The following is a 20,569-nucleotide window of genomic DNA, read 5'->3' on the forward strand; positions in this document are numbered from 1 at the left end:
AGGACACCATCAATTCTTGAGTAGAATTGTTAGTTTTCCAAGCTCCAAGAAAGCAATAGATGAACTATTTAATGATATATTACCTGACTGGTAAGCAGGAACTGAGTTTCTGGAGAAGCCTCATTTGTATAGTTTTGAATCCTGCCTATTTTAAAATGGCAACAATTCACAACATGGAAAGTTGTTCGTTCATATAAGATCTTCTGCTTTTCTTGCTTCCTTTCATAAGCAGATACAGAGGAAGTGTTCTGGTAACCAGGAAGGAAGCTTTAACCCGCTCGGCTATAAACAAGATTGTTGTTTCTTTAATTTTTTTTTAATGCTTTTCCTGTTAGAACTGTCATATATACACTTGTTCTACTAGCAACCATAAAATAAAGAAAGAAAAAGAGGAACATGTTTCTGAAAAATACAGGCGGGACCATGCATTAAAAGTTGCTCAAAAAAAAAAAAAAGGAAACGAATTCATTGAGCGTGGATGAAAATAGTAGACGGTTTATTCTGCTTGGCAATGATTATTCTTAGTTCCCAGGGTTTGCAAACTGTGACTTTTTGGAAGGCAGACAGCAAATGGGTGGAAGAATGCAATATTTAAAAAAAGATTTATTTTTTTTTTAAATGAGAAGCGATAAATACACGTCTTCAGTAACTAAGGATTAAAATCCCGAGGCAGATGTGCCTTTCTGCTCATGTCCATGCACGCACTCAAGTATAGGGGAGTTTTATCAGTTCATACTAGATTTATTGAATTAAATACTCCTTCACTCACCCTATCATCCCAACCTAATTTGTAAAGAATAGGTGTTCTGTACTAATGGTACACCCTAGGAAGATGGGTTCAGAGATTTCTTCTCCCATTTATCTTTTAATGCTCCAACCTACAGATGGTTGCAGTCTGGAGCAAGCACACAATTATTTGTAAAGATGTATGCACCAATGAATTGATGCCACTACACCCAAGAAATAAGCAGCCCAACTTTAGAGGTTTTTGGGGATACTAGCTTAGCTAGAAGTTTGTTAATGCCAGTGTGGTATAAATGGTTAAGATGCTGACTACAATCTGGGAGATGTAGATGCTCGTCCATGGAAGCTTGGAAGCTCACCTGGTGACCTTGGCCCAACTGCTCTCTTTCAACTCAACTTACGGCAATGGATTGTTGAGAGAAAATGGGAGCAAGATGTGTGTTATGTATGCTACCGTGAACTCTTGGAGGAAAGGCAGGATATACATTTAACCAATTAAAAAAATAAGGAGAATCAGATAAATTTCACAATAAAATGTCTTTCTGTTTATGAACAGATCCAATATTTTTTTTGAAAAAAAACAAAATTTAAATATAGAAAATAAATTCACCTAGGATCGATCTATCGATCTATCTAAGGTCTTCCCAATAAGTTGCCCTTTTAAACATTTCTGGCCATTTTCTTTGATACCCATATTGCCAAATTGAACAGCATACTTTATTAGTATCACCAAAACATTAGTTCCTTGAAGCAAAAATGCCTGCTACTAAGAACATCCACCACTCACATCAGCTAAAACTAGGAGTAGGCACCTTGCATTCCCAAGTACATACGGTGACAGAGACCATCTTCAGCCCAATTTCATATAAGTGGAAGAAGAGTACAAGGGACAGGAGAAGGACAAGAAGGAAAAATAAAGGGCAGGAATGAAGAATGACAGGAAATTGTCTGTAGATAAGGAGTTTGGATTTCTACCACAAACACAATAATCCTCTCTAGCACTCTGGAGCAAGGGAAAGAAAGGAAAAATGGGTTTATCGGTCTCCCCACAATTAGAATATGCTCCCTAACATGTTATCCACCTTCTTCCAAGGACATGACATCCTTTATTCTACCAGTATCAAAACTCTCAAAGGCGAGCTTCAAAGGTGACAGACTTCACAAGAAAAGAAAAGAAAAAAAAGAGAAGAGAAGAGAAGAGAAGAGAAGAGAAGAGAAGAGAAGAGAAGAGAAGAGAAAAGATCTTTATGGAAGAAACAAATCACCCTTTCACAATATAAAAATTCACATAAGAAACTGTGAAGGAAGCAAAAAGGCCGAGGGCAGTCCACTCATTTGATCCAGCCGACCAAGCAGGCTTTGGATAACAAAGGACTGTACAATTTCCCACCTTATTATAAACCAAAGCAGAGTCACTCAACACTTTCCATTTCTCAGAGAGCCTGACCTCCTTCTGGGCATTCTGTAGAAAATCACAGGAGTAAATGATGATGTGCCCAAAGACTATTACTGAAATAGCAAAATGCTTTTGGGAAAACTTGGCTGGTGCCTCTCCTGGTAGGTACCTGCTGTGACATTAAATTTCTCTTGCAATTGTCTAGTTTCCTGGGCCTGAAAACCAAGGCCAAACCATCCTCGTACATCCTACAGCAATTTGACTTGTCTCTGTATTCCAGCCAAACTACTCAATGGATTTCATACCATGAGGTACTTGTTATAGAGGGAACAGAGAATGGCCTTGAAGGACAGGAGGAAGAGCCACTACTGTAATGGACTGTGGGAATAACCTTGGGAGACAGGAGGAAGAGCCGCAGCCTAGACAATGATCAGACAAGAGATATCTCAACCTACAGAAAGAATGGGGGCATGGGAAGCATCTCAGAAGGGACACTCCCTAGCTCTCTGGGAAGTAAAGGCAAAGGAAGGGAGAAGTCCTTTCAGATTTGCAAGATTCTGTCACTATAACCCTACAATAAAGGTATCTTACTGTTAGTACCCATGGTTTTGGTTTCTTGTCTGGACTACCTTGAAGGGCTGATGACTCCCAAGGCAATGGTCAAATAAGCTTTGAACCCCTTCCAAGAAACTAATTTGAGAAAACTTCTCAGACAAGCACCTCCCTAGTTCAGACGAAGGTAAAATGAGGGAGAGAGGATGCATATTAATACTTTCTGTAACTATAGCTATTACAATAAAAATAGTCCTGGCCTATATGGCATTGGTTCCTTAGTCTGGTCTACCTTGTAGGGCTGACCCTCACTGATGACCTTACTCATCTTCTGTTGAGTGAGAGAGATTTTTCACTGCAGTCACTGACTACGAAGAGCAGACAACAGAGCAATAAGGTAGCATGCACTCTGATAAATTAGTTCATTAGCCCAGTTCAATTGCTTGCTCTATAGCTAACAGAAAGTAGTGGAGTGATTTCTCAAGTTGTTCACAAACAGTGGATTTTAAACCCTAATTTTATCGATCCCTACATCCAGTGTAGGATGTAGGGATCAATAAAATTAATCATCCAGCCGCAGATCCAATGACTGACCTTTATGCAATGGTCTAGCACAGTGTTTTTTAAACTTGGCAATTTGAAGATGTGTGGACATGCTGGCTGGGGAATTCTGGGAGTTGAAGTCCATACATATTCAAGTTGCCAAGTTTGAAAAACACTGGTCTAAGAACTATTATGAAGACAATTCAACACTATGTGCTAAAGGGAAGAACTTGCCTCATTATTCTTGTATGATACTTTTTTTACAGTCTCAGAATCATGTTAGAAGAGGAGGCTCAAGAAAGGGGCTTCACCCAGTCATTGACAATGGCAACTGAGCGATCAAAAATAAAAACTGAGCCATCATTCAAAGAATGTACCTTTACGGATACCAATTACTTTGACATTTTATTGCACGCTTGCATTTTTATTTAAGTAGACTCCTTCATGAAACCTAGGTTTTAAGGCTTTGCAATATATTTTTAAAAACCAAGTTCCCAGACTCGGAGCAAGGACAAAATTCTGCTTCAAGAACCAAATGTCCAATTTACGTAGGTTTTGAATATGCAAATGTCTATACTTTCTAGCAGCTGCTATGGCTAGATATTTGCTTGTGTATGTAAAGATCATCTGCAGGAACTAGTCCTTGAATGAATGAAGAACAATGAAGCAGAGTTGAAGAGAATACAACACTGTCAGGCATTCATGGACTAAACTTGAAATGCATGCTTTTTCACCAAGGCCTTTTAAATGTCATGTTCAACTCATCTGGAACGCAACTACAGTACGTCCTTAGAGTTTGAGCTGTTCATCCAATTAACTTTTGGTAGATACATTCTATGAAAAGGGAAATAATTCCTCAGATTTAAATAAACCTGCCGATTAACAAATCCTCAATGTGTGGGCTTTTGGGGGACATGTGATAGAACATGAGATGGTTATTTGTTCATTCTGAAAAAGGAAATTAATCTTTAATATTGTTTTAGTTTATTTCTTATTATAATAACATGAAGCAGAGGTGTCTGCAGGGTGTGGTCAAAAAAGTCAAGAGCCATGATGGCATGATTGAAACTCCACCCATTTTTAGGTGCATTGCATATAACCCATGACACAGAAAATGAATCTAGATGAAAAATGAAACACTTATCCTACCTTAAACTTTAGCCTGGACATTTATTCACCTTAAATGTTCTGACTAAGCTAATCAAAGCTTGCACTGTAACCTTAAAACACTGCAAGAAATTCCTCCATGGCCAGACTTGTTAGCACAAAAAATGCTTCAAATATCGTGATAGCGTGCAAAGAAATTGCTGCAACTCACACAAAGCTTTTTTTCATAGTGGAGAATCTGGAGCAATAATAGAAAATCAGGGACCAAACCAATCTGCAAGAGGATTCCAATCCACTTGCCCCATTTTCTATGAATACCACAAAGTATCTCAGATACTTTCTCCGTATCATTATTGTGAGCAAATGAAGGAACAAGTCATTTGTACAACATACTTAAAGGAGTTCTATGACCATGTCTCAACTAATCTGGCAAGCACAAGGCAAAGAGGATCATTTAGCTCTTGCTTAACTCAGAATATAGCAGTTTTGTTGTTAAAGCAACAACCCTCCCTCCACAAGTACAAGTTGGAAAAAGTTAAGAAGATGACAGCACCAAGAGAAGTCGGGTTGATAGGACTTGAGATGGGGTGCTACCCTAAAGGCTCACTCTATGAAATTTTCCCCCAAAGGTAGCTCAGGTGGCACTAATACTTCCCAATTTTCAAAAGGCAAATAAAAACTGCATCAGTACTGAAACTCCAGTATTGTTCTGCAAAAGGTGGAATATCCTTGAGATTAGTTATTGGTGGCTACATCTACAGTTTTCTTAACAACATGATGGAAGTGGTTTGCAATTGCTTCATCCAGGAATTTTTTTTTTTTACTTTCCAGATTAGCCAAAGCAGATATTTTCCTGTCCAAATACTACCCAAGGCCAACCACACTTAGCTTCTAAAATTTGCCCAGGTCAACTAAGTGCTGACACCTGTTTGTTAGAAGGTTTTGTTTTCTTTTATTCTATTGTGATTTTATTGCATTGTTCTGGTAAGCTGCAAATCATTTTGGGATGTGTTTCAATACATACATAACCTCTCACACACACATTTAAATATTACTGAAATCAACGGGATAGAAATTAACCCAAAAGGTAGTAATGGAACTTACTCATATTTAACATTTCTTGGACTGTATCCAGAGTGAGTCTTTAGAACTATCAATTATGGAATATTTTAGATTAGATTAGAATAGCCCCAGACTCAGAAAACAATTCCCAGTGGTTTACATCATAAAAGCATAAAACAGTAAAAACGTAAAATAAAAACAGAAATCTCCCATAATACAACATGTGCAATGATGACCATTCATTCCCTAATGCCCTCCAGAACAGTTCCATCGTTAATAACTCCCAGAAAGTCACCAATGTGGTCACCAGCCTATTTTCCAGAAGATTATTACTTAATATGGGGATTGCAACCCATTTTATTCCTGGCTCCTTGAAGGAACCAAGAGAGGCCTGGATTTGAGTGCAGAAGGTATAGTAAAAAGCACGGTGTCCACTTTATCAGAGACCACAAGCCCCCCCAAATTTACAGATAAGATATTGCTCTAGGTACCATATCAGATTCTGCCCTTGAAGAGTCAAGATTACTGCCAATATGAGTGACTTTGAGTTGCACGAATTGGTTTCAGTGGCCAGGTGATACTTCTTCCCACTCAACATTCCTTAATAGAGAATGGGCAGCCTTAAACAAGGTTTGTCAGATGGCAACACACAGACACAATCAGGGTGGAGAACCAAGCATATTTCACCATTCTTATTGGCGAAGTGTTGACTTGAACATGAGCTCATCCCGTGCTTGGTCATATTGACTCATCCCGTGCTTGGTCATATTCACTCCTCCCATCTTCCTCCACCAACCCTCCAGGGGTCTCGTCTCTCTCCCCACCATCTCTGCTCCCCCACTCCCTTTCCTTGGAGTCGAGGCTGCTGAAGAACCTGAAATCCAGTTTAAAGAGTCACAATGGCCTTGAATCAAACTTGATAACATTGGCACAACCACGCAGCCTTCCTGGCCACAATAGGGAACTGGATAGCGACTGCCATCTTTCAGGTTATCTGACTCACCAGCCTAGTCTACAGCTATGGTATTTCCTGGTGGCCTCCAATCCAAGTATGAACCAGATCCAACTCCACTTAGCTTCTTGAAATCAGCCAAAATCAGCTCAGGGCTGCCATCTAGTGGGGCTCTCCTGCCCAGCAGCTGCAGCATGAATTTGGCATTGCTTTTTCTAATCGAAGATGAATAGAGTCACCTAACAATGTCAGAACAAAAACAGTGTTAATTTAATATGCATTAGTGGAATTGCAGCCTGTAACCTTGGTATTTTTTGGAAGTCTCCCATGCAAATAACCACCAGGCCAAGCCATGCTTAGCTTTCATCCAGACAAGGTCATCCAGACACTACTCCTTCCTGCAGAGGCAAATTTAACTTCCCACAAAACAATCACCAACAGCCAACACCTCCTTTACAGTTTAATCCTTCCTGAATAGCAGGAAGGTTAGGTCACCATTATTCCTCTCTGTCTCTCGTGCACCCTCACCCCACCCCTGCCTCGCTAATGGCCAACTCCTTATCCCTTCCCTCTTTATTTATTTTAAAGATATGTATCTGTTATACAGCTATAATAGCCTTCAGGATGGCTTACATCTCTTACTTACACACAGTTTAAAACTTAAAGACAAGTTAAGTAGTGTGGGCAGACAGCTAAAGCTAATCGTGATTTTTTAAAAAAGCAGAGAGAACAAATTAAAAACACAGCAGGCAAGTTTGCTTGGAATTCATCAGACGGGACGGGGCTGTAAGGCGAGAGTCTCCTAACTACAGAAGAGGGGCAGCTAGAGGAGGACATCCCCTACAGAGATCAAATCATGGACAATTTTGCATAGCAAAGGGTGTCCATGTAAACAAGTAATACACCATTAGCAATCAACTTCTGGAATGTATTATCCCCAACACGTCTGGTTTCAAACGTATGCGCTATTAGCAATGAACTGAACTCACTTCTGAATTCTTCAGACAAGCGTTGACTGTTGGTTCCTCCACCGAGTTTCTGTAGAATGAACCTATCTGGGTGCCCTTTCTAAGCCGGATAAGCAATATTCACAGACAAGGAGAAGAAAAAAGGAGTTTGAAGCCATTTCCAGCATCAGGGATAAAAACAAGGCCATCTTTTAGAGCTATGTAAAGATCAAAGGCCCACCTAGAATTTCCACCACCACCACCAGACAGATGCTAAAGAAATCCACAATCCAGGAATAAGTCCAAAATGTCCAAGTCACTGGCCACCGACACTGACAGCCTCTTCCTCCATGAATTTTTCAAATTCTTCTTTTAAAGATATCACCCTACAGAGGCAAATTCTAGAGCTAGTATGTAATTTACCTGTCGTGAATCACCCATTATTCAATTTCGCCAGATAAGCCCACATTCCAATACTGTAAGAAAAGTGGGAAAACCTTCTTTCCTCCCCCAGCACAAAATCAATGCTGAATCTTATAATGCTTAGTAATTGTTGACAGTTTTGATGTTCTTTTTCTTAGCAACAGCCCTGCAAAGTAGGACAGGGCCTCCCCCAGGGTGCAGGTGAAGGTGGAAACTGCTGTGGGGCAGCTAAAGATGGCCCAAAACTCAGGGACCCCCAGAACATCTTCCTGGAGAGGAGAAATTGCTCGGAAACTGACCGGGGAGCCATAAAGGGGCCCCAACATTGCTGGAGTGTCAGGGCGTGACTGCAACCCAATGCAAAGAGAGTGTTCACCCTGGCAGTTTTTGTCTTACTCTTATATAACACACACACACCCTACGTGTTTGTGTGTGTGTGTGTGTGTATGCATGCATGCAGAGGGCAGCTGGCTAGGCTTGCCCACACTTATAAATCTTCATTTAAAGATTATGGAAGAGTGCGAGTCTAATACAGTATTCCCTATCGCTCTGTGCTTGTGTGGGTGTGTGTAAATTGTGTTTTCTCGATGGGGTAGCTCACCCAGACATTTATACCGCTACAAAGCCATTCTCGGGGTCCAAGGCCACCGGCTGCGGCTGCCAGCGGCTTCCTTACGCAGCCCCACCTGAACCGGAGTAACTCAAATAAAGAAAAAGCAGTTGGAGGCACCGCCGAAGTTCCCGGCCGGGAATCGCCGAGGGATTCCGGGGAACCCGCCACCGCTCTTCGCCTCGGGAGCGACCTTCTCCCGCGCGGGCAGAGGAGCGGGGCGGGCAGGGGCCGGGGGGTCCCCTCCGCCCGAGCCCCCCGCGCGGCGCCGGCGCCTCCTCCCCAGGCCGCCCGGCCGCGGCGGAGACTCACTCGCAGGCGGGGCGGCGGCGGAGCTGCCTTCCCCGGGCGCCGACCTGTGCTGCGACTCCGCGGCTGCGGCGCCGGCCGAGGGGTTCTCCGAGCGGGGGTCCCGCAGGAGAGCGAAGGCGGCGGCGGCGGCCGAGCGCGCGGGTCCCCGACCCCTCCGGCGCCGTCTTCCGCTTGCGCGCGGCAGCGGCGAGACCCCGGCCCGCTGCCCGGGTTCCCCCCGCAGGCAGGTGCGCGCCGCGGCCGCCGAAGCCAGCCCGTCAGCTGGCTGACCCGTCCCGGGGCGAGCAAGGCCAGGAGAGCCCCTCGCCGCAGCCCCCCCCGACTCCGCCGCGCCCAGCCTCGGCACCTGCCCGCTGCCGGGGCCCCAACAGCTGACCGCAGGCCCCGCGAGGCTGCCGCGGGCTGGGGAGGAACCGCAGGCGGAGCCCGTCGCTGCGAGGGGAGGCCGGCCGGCCCGCACCGCCGAGCAGGGAAGCGCCCGGGGGGGGGGCGAGCGGGGCTTCGGCCGGGGCGGCTTCTGCGGCCGGGAAGCCCCGGGGCTTGACGCGAGCCTTTCCGCCCTTCCTTACAAGCCGGTCCAACTTCTGACCACGTTTGCCTCGTGAAAGGAGCGCAAGACTGCCGCGGGAAGGGTCTCGTCTTCACCGGGGCGTAAAATTCACCGTGAGAAATTGCGCCCGAGGCTATTCTGCGGCGGTGCCGCCTTCTGCTGTTCTCTCCCTTCTTCTGAAGTTCCTCGCCTTCCTCGCGTTTCCTCCTAAACTTCCTGCGTCCCTCACCCGCCCCCCCTCCGCCCCCCCTTCAACTCAACAGGCTGCGTTTAAGAGCTCCTGATCAAGCTGACGCCGAGCCCGGGAGCCGCTTTCTCGGCTGCTCGGTCGCCGGAGACTCCCCTGTGGCTGGACGAACAATGGCGGCCCTTTTCCCAACTTTTTCTTCTCTCTCCGCTCAGCGGCGGCACGACACGCAGCGCTCGGCCCGTGAGAGTTTCGGGCAAGTTGCAACACAGGAAATGTCAGATTCTGTAACATCGGTGAAAAGGCATAGAGCCGTTTAAAAAAAAAAAGAACCCCCACACAGCTTGGAATACGGAAAGTTGCAAAAAGTTAGGCGTTGCGGGGTTTTTAAAGCCATGGCTTAGACTCAGAGGTGTGGAAGGGAGCGTAGAGATCACCTGTTCCACTCCCTGTTCGGTTGCAGAAGCTACTAGGGCGTCTCTGACAGGTGACCATCCATCCCCTTTTGAAGACATCTACCGAAGGTGAGAGGGACAGTCTGGTGTAGTGGTGAAGGCACTGCATTAGAAACCAGGAGACTGAGTTCTAGCCCTGCCTTAGGCACGAAGCCAGCTGGCTGCCCTTGGGCCGGTCACTATCTCTCAGCCCTAGGAAGAAGGCAAGGGCAAACCACTTCCGAAAATCTTGCCAAGAAAACTGCAGGGATTAGCCCAGGCGGTCACCAGGAGTCAACCCTGACTCAAAGGCATTTAAAAATAATTCTAATAAGGGTGAACTCACCATTCTGGCAGTCTTTTCCGTCGGCTAACTTCTCATGAAATTCTTCCTGACGTTTAAACCTGAATCTGCTACCTTGTCATTTGGGACATTGGTTCTGGTCCTGCCCTTTGGGGCAACAGAGGATAAGTCAACCCTTCTCTGTAGAACAGCCCTTCAGTTGTCATATCTCCCTTCAGCCTTCTATAGGTTAAATATAAATAAAGATAGGCCCAATAGTTTAACTATTCTTCACAGAGCTTAGTTTCCAAAGTCTTCACCATCTGAACCTGCTCCAATTTATCACTATCCCTTATAAAATGTGGTGGCCAGAACTGGACCGCACTGAGCCTGACCAGGGCAAAGTAGCATGGAACAGCTGCTTCCTATGACCGGGTCTCTAGGTTCCCGTGAATGCGCCCCAAATAGCATTTGCCTTTTCAGCCACTGCACCACCCTTCTGGCTCATGTTTAGCTTGTGGTTGACAAGTCAGTGATGAAACTCTGTTCAGTGGCCTAGAGTTTCATTCGTTCCAGTCTTACGCAAGGTTACCCAGACGGAAGATTAGTGATATTCAGTGTGGGTGACTGCTAGGTAAGCATGCGAAGAAACGAAAGTTAAGTTTAACTTTGCTTGGAATGTACACCACTGATTTCAGCTGAACTTAGTGCTCACCCACATGTCTTACTTGCCCACTTGGGGAGATGACCCATGAGCCATTTCGCAAAAACAGGAAGGTGCAAGGTCAGCGTTAGTGCGTGTTGAGAGTCCTGTGGCGTCTTCAGACTTCTGCTGGTGCAATGATGCTGCCAATTCTTCTGCTGTGCTTTTCATTGTAGGCAAGTGCTTCCAACTGTGAACGGGGTACTGTGGCAGGAACAGCCCTTCCCTCTGGCCACTGGTCACTGCCCTCCATGGCCATTTTGGGCTGGCTACCTAACTTCTGCAGGGAGCATCTCACACTAAGATTAACGAACCTCTGCTTTGTTTTTGTTTTTTTAATTTCACCAATCAACATGTTAATGGTGAGCTATTCTCTCTTGTTTTAATGCTCCCTGGATAGATTGGTGAAAAGGCTTGTGTTTGTTTGCTTTAGGGTCTAGCATGTTGTATGAACATATCCATTAAGTTGTGTAAAAAGCACAATGGCGGGCTATTTTCTCTGGCCAATTTCTTATTAATGTGTAAGATGTTCCTTCAGATTTCTGTTGGATTTTGAGTTTGTAATGATTATCCATACCACTAGAATTTTAAATAAAGCAGTAACAACAGCAAAGGTCAAAGAATGCTGTTTAAATGCCCAGGAGTTTCATAGATTAATAAAAGTGGAAGTCCTTATGTTGATATTCAGATGAAGAAATCCTTCGCTTGTGAAAATAATTACATGAGCCTTGCAATCTTAAATGAGAACACTGAATCACATGGAAAATGACATTGTGATTTCCAGACTGGCAAAATATTTTTCAACAGTGTATTTATCTGATCTTAGACCTCTTTCTTTCTTTCTTTCTTTCTTTCTTTCTTTCTTTCTTTCTTTCTTTCTTTCTTTCTTTCTTTCTTTCTTTCTTTCTTTCTTTCTTTCTTTAAATTATAACTCTATTTTCAGTTCCTTCGCAGCTTCACTTTTGACATCGTTTGTCATATGGCAGCACGCTGCCAATTTTTCTAACAAGGCTTTCTGAAGACATAATTTGAAATGGAGCTACTGAGTTGCTATAGAAGCCACCGAACTGCCAGAAAAAAAAAGTGTTTTGAAGGCAACAATAAGGCCTTGATTTCAATGTGGGTGGGGGGATATTGTGCTCTATACAATGCCAGATAGATATCAAAAGAATTAATATGCATGACTGAAATCCAGGGTCAGATCTGAGTTACCCACAGAGGATATGATTGAACTGCCAACAGAAAAAAGACACTTAGGCCATTAATCATATTAGCTGCAATTAGTTGGTTGATTATATTTCCAGATGACTAAAAACAATAGTTTTGAAGCAAGTAGGCTAGCTATATGGACCTGACCAAATGCCATCTAGAAGAGGCATTTCCTTCTTTAGAAAATACATCTTTAACGGCCTTCCTTGTCTAGTGGGTGGGGCAATTATCAAGCAAGTATCTAGGACCCACAGATACCTTCATTGCCACTGGACCCTTCCTGATAGCGTTGGTTCATTCGTTCATTGGTTTTGTTCCATCTGTAAGGAAGAAAGCTTTCATTGCTCTACAGGTGGTCCTCGTGTAGTCACTGCCTCGTTCAGCGACCATTCACAGTTATGAAGGTGATGAAAAAGTAACTTTACGACCAATCCTCCCATTTATGACCTTTGCAGGCCTGTAAAAACAAAGGAAAGCTGAAGTAAGATCATAAGCACAGTTGCGGTTTCACTTAGTGACTGCTCTGCTTAACGGCCGAGTTGCTAGTCCCAATTGTGGTTGCTAAAGAAGGACTATCTGTATTTTTAAGAAAGCCTTATGGTCTTTTAAGGTGGGGGGGAGTCTTTAAAAAATTAAACAAGCAAACACTGCATCTGATTGAAACATGCTTAGGGAAAAAGAAAGTTTAGGCAAGGATACCCTCAAATCTGAAACCAATTTGTGGTGATGGGGCAGGGTTTTTCTCAGTATCCCCAGCTTCCCTTTGGTCCAATAAGCAGGTATAATGAGCTGTGAAGATAACCTTGAGGAACAGGAGGAAGAGGTCCAACCAAGGCAATGGTCAGATAAAAGAAATCTGAATCCAAAGTGGGAATGGAATTGGAGAAAACATCTCAGAGAAGCCCCTCCCTAGGTCACACAAGAGGGAGGGAGGAGCACATTCAGACTTTCAAGTTTCTGTTATTGCAATCCTATAATAAAAGTAGTTTCTAGTCTGGTCTACCTTGAAGGGCTGACAGCAGGCTGTACTTTGAGAGAGCGCATAATCAGTTTGGCTTTGAAGACTACAATCATACCTCTGACTTTTCAAATTGGCCAAATTCATACCTCATTGGGGTACCTTCTGTGAAATGGGCACTGCAGTAGGAAAATGTGGATCCAGAAGGATCAGCGGCATCTGTGAGGTGGGGTCAATAAAGGCAAGATGGCAGCCACCGCTGCCCAGTTGAAGCCCTGCCCCTTTTTTCCATGTTTTATATAAAAAAGGACAGGCCTTCAATTGTATGGTGCCCCTCCCCCCGCTATCTTGTTTTTTTGAACCTCCCCCATGAATGCCCCTGAAAAGGATGGTTTTGTGTTTTGGAAATACGATCCTTCTAATCTTCTGGGAAATATTGACTGACTAGCCACATCCAATACAGGTAGTCCTCAACTTACAACCATTCATTCAACAACTGTTTGAAGTTACGGGGACGCTGAATGAAGGGACTTCAACCAGTCCACGAAGTTACAGCCATTGCAATGCAGTCACATGATCAAACTTTGGGTGCTTGGCATCCTACTGGCACTTACAACTGCAGGGGTGCTTCAACTCCCCCCACTCACCTATCTCTTGCCCCATCTATGCCCTTTTGGCCCCCTGCCACCCCAGCTGACCTTCATCTCTTCTTGCTCCTGCTGCTAATGAGGCATGCCCAGCCTGGCCCTTCACGAGGTGGCAGCTGGCCACATGAGGCTTTCCTTCCTAGGTCGTGCACGGTGGTTTCCTTGCGAGACCTGGGGAAGGTGGCCTCATGTGGCCAGCCACTGCCTCGCAGGCTGGGCATGCCTCGTCATCAGTGGGAGCACAAAGACGGTGAGGGTCAGGTCAGCTGGGGTGGCAGAGCGCAGGGCGGCAGGGCCTTGGAGTGCAGGGCGGCGAGGGTGACTGGGACTGGGACTGGGTTGAGGCGGCTGTGGCTTTGCGCCACACTGCTGGGCCAAGCTGGGGCTGGTCTTTGTGCTGTGCTGCGGCTCAAGGGTTGCTTTTTGCAGTAATTGCGACTGGAATTTCCGTCACTAAGCAATGCGGTCATAAAGCATGACATCAAATGACCGCATCGCTTAGCGACAGCACTCCTGTTGTTAAGTGAGGACTACCTGTAAAATCATCTTCAAGTCAAGCTCAGTTCCTGTCAAGGTACAAAAGGCTGAGGTTTGGGTTGTGACATCGCGACGTGTGTTTCGTCATTTTTTCATCAGCACACACAGAAGATGTTTGCTGTGGCTTTGTTCAGAATTGGGTTTTCATCTCATCACTTTAATCTACAGCCTCGTGATTTCCTGAGAGGCTCCCATCCAGATATGAATCAGGACCAACCCTGCTGAGCTTTTTTGAGATCAGGCAAGATTAGGTAGATGTCAGCTGAGCTACCTGTGGCTCCAGTGAAGAACCCAAATTGCCTCCTCAAAGCTTCCCTTTCTTTAAGAGAAGTATACATGCCTAGAACCGACTAGTTCATGGGCCTGTTTTGGGCCACCGCGGCGATGAGGTTTTTGACTCCTTAAGTTAAAATTGTCTGTTTGGCCACATTTCCTATTAAAAGCTACAATCCTTTGCACCTATTTAAGATTCCGAGTAATGCTTAGGATCCTTTTGCAAGCCACTGCCCCAACAAGAAGATGTATTTCAGAGATAGTTGATTAATGTCTCTGGTGGGTTTAAGGCTGGAAGTCCTTCAGACCCGGGTTTCTACTTTTTAAAAAACCATCAGACAGTGACATCTACTGGACAGGTAGAAAATAAATGAGGAGCATTTGGCTATTGTATCTGTCAGAATGTAAAAAATCTACGAAATATAAGTAAAATATAAATATAATATAGTTATAAATATGTATAAATATAATATAAAATATAAATATAAGCAAAATAAGTAACTGCCACTAAGTCTTGGAGTTTATGTCTACTGTTTATTTTAAGACCCTCAAGTCCAAACTTTTACTGGTTCCTGGTATATCTGTAATGAGTATCACTCAAAGGAATGGTTGTTATTTTTAAAGCAATAGTCGTGGTGTTGGCCAAGGGGAAAAAGAAGAAATTCACATCTATGCATAACACCTTTGTTGGGCTAAAGAATGGTTTCTAATAATTGCAAGTTTTTGATTTCCTCAAAGGAGGGGGGGTATGATGTGGAAAGAAGGAGGTTCTTATTTCTATGAATTCAAACTCTCAGGTGGGGGTCAGGAAAGCCTCCACACATGGGGAGCTTTGCAATAATTTGGTTGTTCCTTCTCCCCAACAAGCTTTGGGGCAGTCTCCAATATAACCGCTCCCTAAACCTGCTAAGAACACAGCTAGGTGGCAGGACATATCTGATGTTGGCTGAGACAAAAAAAAATCCAAGCAAAGTCAGACCTGGTTAGCACTTGGGTAGAGAACTACCAAGAAATACTGGGAATGTAGGCTAGATTGAGAAGTTCAAAAAACATTGTAAAAGGCGGCCATGGCGAACCACTTCTGTGCCGTTCCCAAGAAAACTTCATGGATATCAAAACACTTTGCGTTGAGTTTGAATTGAAGGAACATTATTGGTTATGTAATAAGATGCAACGTTTGTGTAGAGGTTCTCCTTCAATCCTTTGATAGAATCAGAGAGTTGCAGAAGAATTAGTCATAGGTTCCAATGGCTTGCATTTGGTTTCAGGTGAGATAAGGGCGATAACGTCTTCTTAAACTGATGATCTTAAAAATTGAGAACGTTAAAAATATTTGAAGAATACTGTATAGATGTAGATACAGATACAGATAAGGAGAGGGAGAGAGAGAGATCTCCTCATCATTTTAAATCAAAGGACTATCTTCCGTATTATACAAAGCAGCCTCTCCTAAGAGTTCTTCATTTAAAGGGAAGAGGATTTGAATCTTGAATTCAGTAAGTCACCTTACAACCCTTTATGGAATAAAATTCCTTTCCATGTTGGCAAGTCGTCAAGAATTACTATAAAAACAATTCACAGGTGATAATACACCCTTTTGAAACTGCATCATATTAATCAAAGTATTTCTAGATTGTGAAGGAGGGGGTTGTGATCAAGTTGACATTGACTACGATTTCTGGGGATTCCTCACTTTGGTTGTACCAGATGTACAAGCTGGGTTTCGAAGAGGCAGAGGAACTAGAGATCAAATTGCCAACATTCGCTGGATCATGGAGAAAGCACGAGAGTTCCAGAAAAACATCTACTTCTGCTTCATTGACTATGCAAAAGCCTTCGATTGTGTGGATCGCAACAAACTGTGGCAAATTCTTAAAGAGATGGGAGTACCAGACCACCTTACCTGTCTCCTGAGAAATCTATATGCGGGCCAAGAGGCAACAGTTAGAACCGGTCATGGAACAACCGATTGGTTCAAAATAGGGAAAGGTGTACAACAAGGCTGTATACTATCACCCTGCTTATTTAACCTATATGCAGAGTACATCATGAGAAATGCCAGGCTGGAAGAATCACAAGCCGGAATTAAGATTGCAGGGAGAAACATCAATAACCTCAGATATTGTCAGGCCTAGCCCAAGGAACTCCAAGAGACCATGTAAATTCAGTCCAGCAATGTTTATTAGCTACAACCTCTAGCAAGATCTTCTCAGACTGAAACCCCAGCTCCCAAGTAATGCCAGCCACAACATTGTGAATTCCTCAGGGAGGTGCCAGTCTCATCCTCTTATCTCTCCCTCGCGCCTCAGGAGATGAAAGAAAATGTTTTTCTCCCTGAGTCTGGCCTTCATAATTCCATTCCATCACAGATATGCAGACGATACCACCCTAATGGCAGAAAGTGAAGAAGAACTAAAGAGCCTCTTGATGAGGGTGAAAGAGGAGAGTGTGAAAGCTGGCTTGAAACTCAACATTAAAAAAACTAAGATCATGGCATCTGGACCCATCAATTCCTGGCAAATAGAAGGGGTAGAAATGGAAGCAGTAACAGACTTCATTTATTTGGGCTCCAAGATCACCACAGACGGAGACTGCAGCCATGAAATTAAAAGACGCTTGCTCCTTGGGAGGAAAGCCATGGCAAGCCTAGATAGCATATTAAAAAGCAGAGATGTCACCTTGCCGACAAAGATCCGCATAGTCAAAGCTATGGTTTTTCCAGTAGTAATGTATGGCTGTGAGAGCTGGACCATAAAGAAGGCGGAGCGCCGAAGAATTGATGCCTTTGAACTGTGGTGCTGGAGAAGACTCTTGAGAGTCCCCTGGACTGCTAGGAGGTCAAACCAGTCAATCTTAAAGGAAATCAACCCTGATTGCTCATTGGAAGGATTGATAATGAAGCTCAAGCTCGGATACTTTGGTCACCTAATGCGAAGAGGGGACTCTTTGGAAAAGACCCTGATGCTGGGAAAGATTGAAGGCCAAAGGAGAAGAGGACGGCAGAGGGTGAGATGGTTAGATAGCATCACTGAAGCAATGAGCATGAAACTGAGCAAACTCAGGGAGGCAGTGAAGGACAGGAAGGCCTGGCGCAATATGGTTCATGGGGTCACGAAGAATCGGACACAACTTAACGACTGAACAACAACAACACTTTGGTTAAAAGTTTTTGAGAGAACTGGAAAAACAACACAACATTGTTTGGAACCTAATTCTACTGTTGATTTCCTAGTCTTATTTCTGAAGTGCAATCCGAGTCTGCCTTCCTGTAATTTAAATCCATTATTCTATGCTCTGTCCTCTGGAATGAGAGGACAGATCTTGACCTCTTCTGTGGCATCCTTTTAAGGATTTGAAGAATGCTAGAATATCTGTCCTCACTTCTATTTTCTCAAAGCTAAAATACCCAGCAATTCTCATCTTCCTTTATAGGATTCTTTTTTTCCTACTCCTCCTGATCATTGTCACTGACATTCTCTGAATCTGTTCCAGTTTTCCTGAATCCTTCTTAAAGTACAGTGCTCAGAACAGGACACGGTATCCAGATGGAGGTCTGACCAAAGCAGAATACAGTGGCATAATCATTTTCTATGATTTGGAAATTATACTTCTGTTGATGCTGCTTAAAATTGTGTTTGCCTTTTTTGCAGCCATATCACACTGCTGGCTCATTTTTACTTTGCAATCCGCTACTATCCTACTGTCTTGTTCACAAGTACTATTAACAAGCCAGGGAACACTCATTCTGTACCCATCCATTTGATTTTTCTTTCCTAAGCAAAATACATATATGTTTCTTTTAGATTCCATTCTATTACTTCCAGCTCATTCTGAATGTTATTTCTATTTGCTAGGATATTAACTACCATACCCAAGTTTGCATCATCTGCAAAATTAATAAACCTTATTGCCACCTCTTCATTCAAGTCATTAATCAAGCTATTTAAGAGTAAAAGACCCAGCACTGACCCTTGTGGCATTTGATACCACCGTCCAACTTGATGAGGGACCACTGATGAGTAAGATTCCTAAGGCAACTAAATATTTATTTAATCATCACACCATCCAGCCTGTACGTGCTAATCAGCATGTCATTGGGGTACTTTGTCAAATGAGTTGCTGAGTACAAGATTGTTATGTTTACAAGAGACTCACAATCTCCTAAGGAAGTTTCTCTCAAAAATACATTTTTTGGATCTATAATATTCAAAAATGTAGGATCATTAAATATTGTCTGAAAATTTAACTCAACAGCACAGTCTTAAATAAACTTTTATTTCAGAATGATTTTACTCCTGTTTGGTCTCCATTTTTCAATTATATGAATGATGTAACTTCTAAGAGATACCTGGGTCTATTCAAATGCCTTGTTAGGTAAAAATGCTGAATATAGGTTTAATATTTTGTATCTCTGTTAAGATTATATTTCTATATATTGTCAAGTTTTGTGTTGTTTTTTACTCCTGTGTAGGTTTGTGTATGTATAGATAGTGATTGGCCAAAAGTCTCATAGTCCTTGTTAGCCTTACCCTCCACAAATTTGTCTAATTGTTTTTGAAAACCTTTCTCCCAAAAATTAATCACAATTTCCAAAAATTAATCAAGTAGCATCATGAAATGGCATTTCCTTTATCTTGAGCCAGCTGCCACTTGGTGTTATTAGATAACCCCCATGTTCTGTCGTTTTGAGACAATAATTCCATGTCAACCATACTTTCATTATTTTTATCTATCCCACTTCTCTTCTAAACTAGAAAGCCCCTGGTAATTATTCATTGTTGTGCCCTAAAGATAATCGAATTAATGAACTGTAGGCCACCTATCTAGTCCCACCTTCTGCTCTGCGCAGGAATCCACTAAACCACTACTGATGTGTGGCCTTCCAACCTCTTTGAAAACCTACAACACAGGAGAGACCACCAATGATCCAGACAGGAGGTCCCACTGCTTAACAACAACTGTGACAAGAAATTCTCGGCTTGAATTTCCATTCTTTTACATTTCCATTGTCCTGCTCTTAGCTTCAACAGAGAACAAGTCCCCACCCATTGCAGTGACAGTTTTTTTAGACATTTGTAGACCGCTATCTTATCTCTCCAGCTTTCTTTTTTTACAAGCTGAAGGTTTTGTTGAATCCATAGTCCATAACTGCTTATATTACATTTTTATACGGATGCCTTATAACTCCTTATTTAACAAAATACCCAGACAATTCTGATTTATTCTATGTACAGCTGCTATTATCAGACCAGCATGATAATATGGCCAAAGGAAGCTATATTGCTTGCAAAACCAGACACATTTTGATTGCATTGATGATTGTACCATAAACTATACCAGAGTATTTTGCTTTATCTGCTATTAACTTGTTGAATTCTGGTGACTATAATAAAGTTAACACCTTTTCAAGATGAGTATGTCCACCTCCTTTAACCATTCCTTCCAGACCCCTTAGTAGCTCCCTTCTGGACCTGTCCCAGCTTCTCAATGTCCTTTTTAAACTGTGTTTGCCCAGAACTGAACACACCACTCCACATGTATTCTAAACAGTGTAGAATACAATGAAATTAGTGCCTCCTGTGATCTGGATGCAATGCTTCTACTAATGCATGAAATTGCAATAGCCTTTTCAGCTGCTGCATTGCACTGCTTGCTCCTGTTCAGTTGGTGGTCTATTGGTATGCCTAGATCCTTCTCAGATGCAAACTAGGTGTCCCCGGTCCTCTACCCACGCATTTGATTTTTCCTGTAAAATGGTCACAGTTGAACGTCATCTCATTGAATATGGCTCAATGTTCAAGGTTGCTGAAGTCATTTTAAATTAAGATTTTGTCCCCTACATTATCAGCCAAATCTGTCAATCTGAGAAGTATTTCTTCCATTTCATCCTCTAATTCATTTATAAAGAAATTGGATACAATTGGGTGAGGACAATGCTTGGGGGACTCTGCTTGATACTTCCCTACAGAATGATGCAGAACCACTTATGAACACACTTGTAGTGTGGTGATTCAATCAGCTGCAAATTCACCGGGCTGCATCTTATTCACAAGAATATAATGAAAGATCTTCTTCAACATTTTTCTAAAATCAGGGTGTACTTCATCCAAAACATTTGCTTGGGCTATCAATGTAGTTAC

The 20,569-nt window shown here is 43.1% G+C and overlaps 1 protein-coding gene across 11 annotated transcripts in view; it reads right to left on the reverse strand.

Annotated features, from left to right (window-relative positions):
- The window catches only part of PIK3CG (phosphatidylinositol-4,5-bisphosphate 3-kinase catalytic subunit gamma), a 34,370-nt gene extending 24,953 nt beyond the window's left edge, over window positions 1-9,417 (reverse strand). For 2 of the 11 annotated variants that reach the window (XM_088154019.1, XM_088154065.1), the window contains exons 1-4: window positions 8,328-9,417; window positions 7,545-7,689; window positions 7,346-7,424; window positions 6,408-6,595 (exon numbers count right to left, since the gene is read on the reverse strand). The gene's annotated coding sequence lies outside the window, so the exon portion shown is untranslated. Of the gene's footprint in view, window positions 1-83; window positions 276-6,407; window positions 6,596-7,345; window positions 7,524-7,544; window positions 7,690-8,327 lie in introns of those variants that run through there. The other 9 variants (XM_088154116.1, XM_088154155.1, XM_088154198.1 and 6 more) reach the window with 9 other exon arrangements.
- Window positions 9,418-20,569: the final 11,152 nt, after the last annotated feature.

Source organism: Python bivittatus, unplaced genomic scaffold (genome assembly GCF_059951505.1).
Source record: "Python bivittatus isolate LINGU-HERP-01145 unplaced genomic scaffold, Pbiv_v1 ctg000010_np1212, whole genome shotgun sequence".
Classification (NCBI taxonomy): domain Eukaryota; kingdom Metazoa; phylum Chordata; class Lepidosauria; order Squamata; family Pythonidae; genus Python; species Python bivittatus.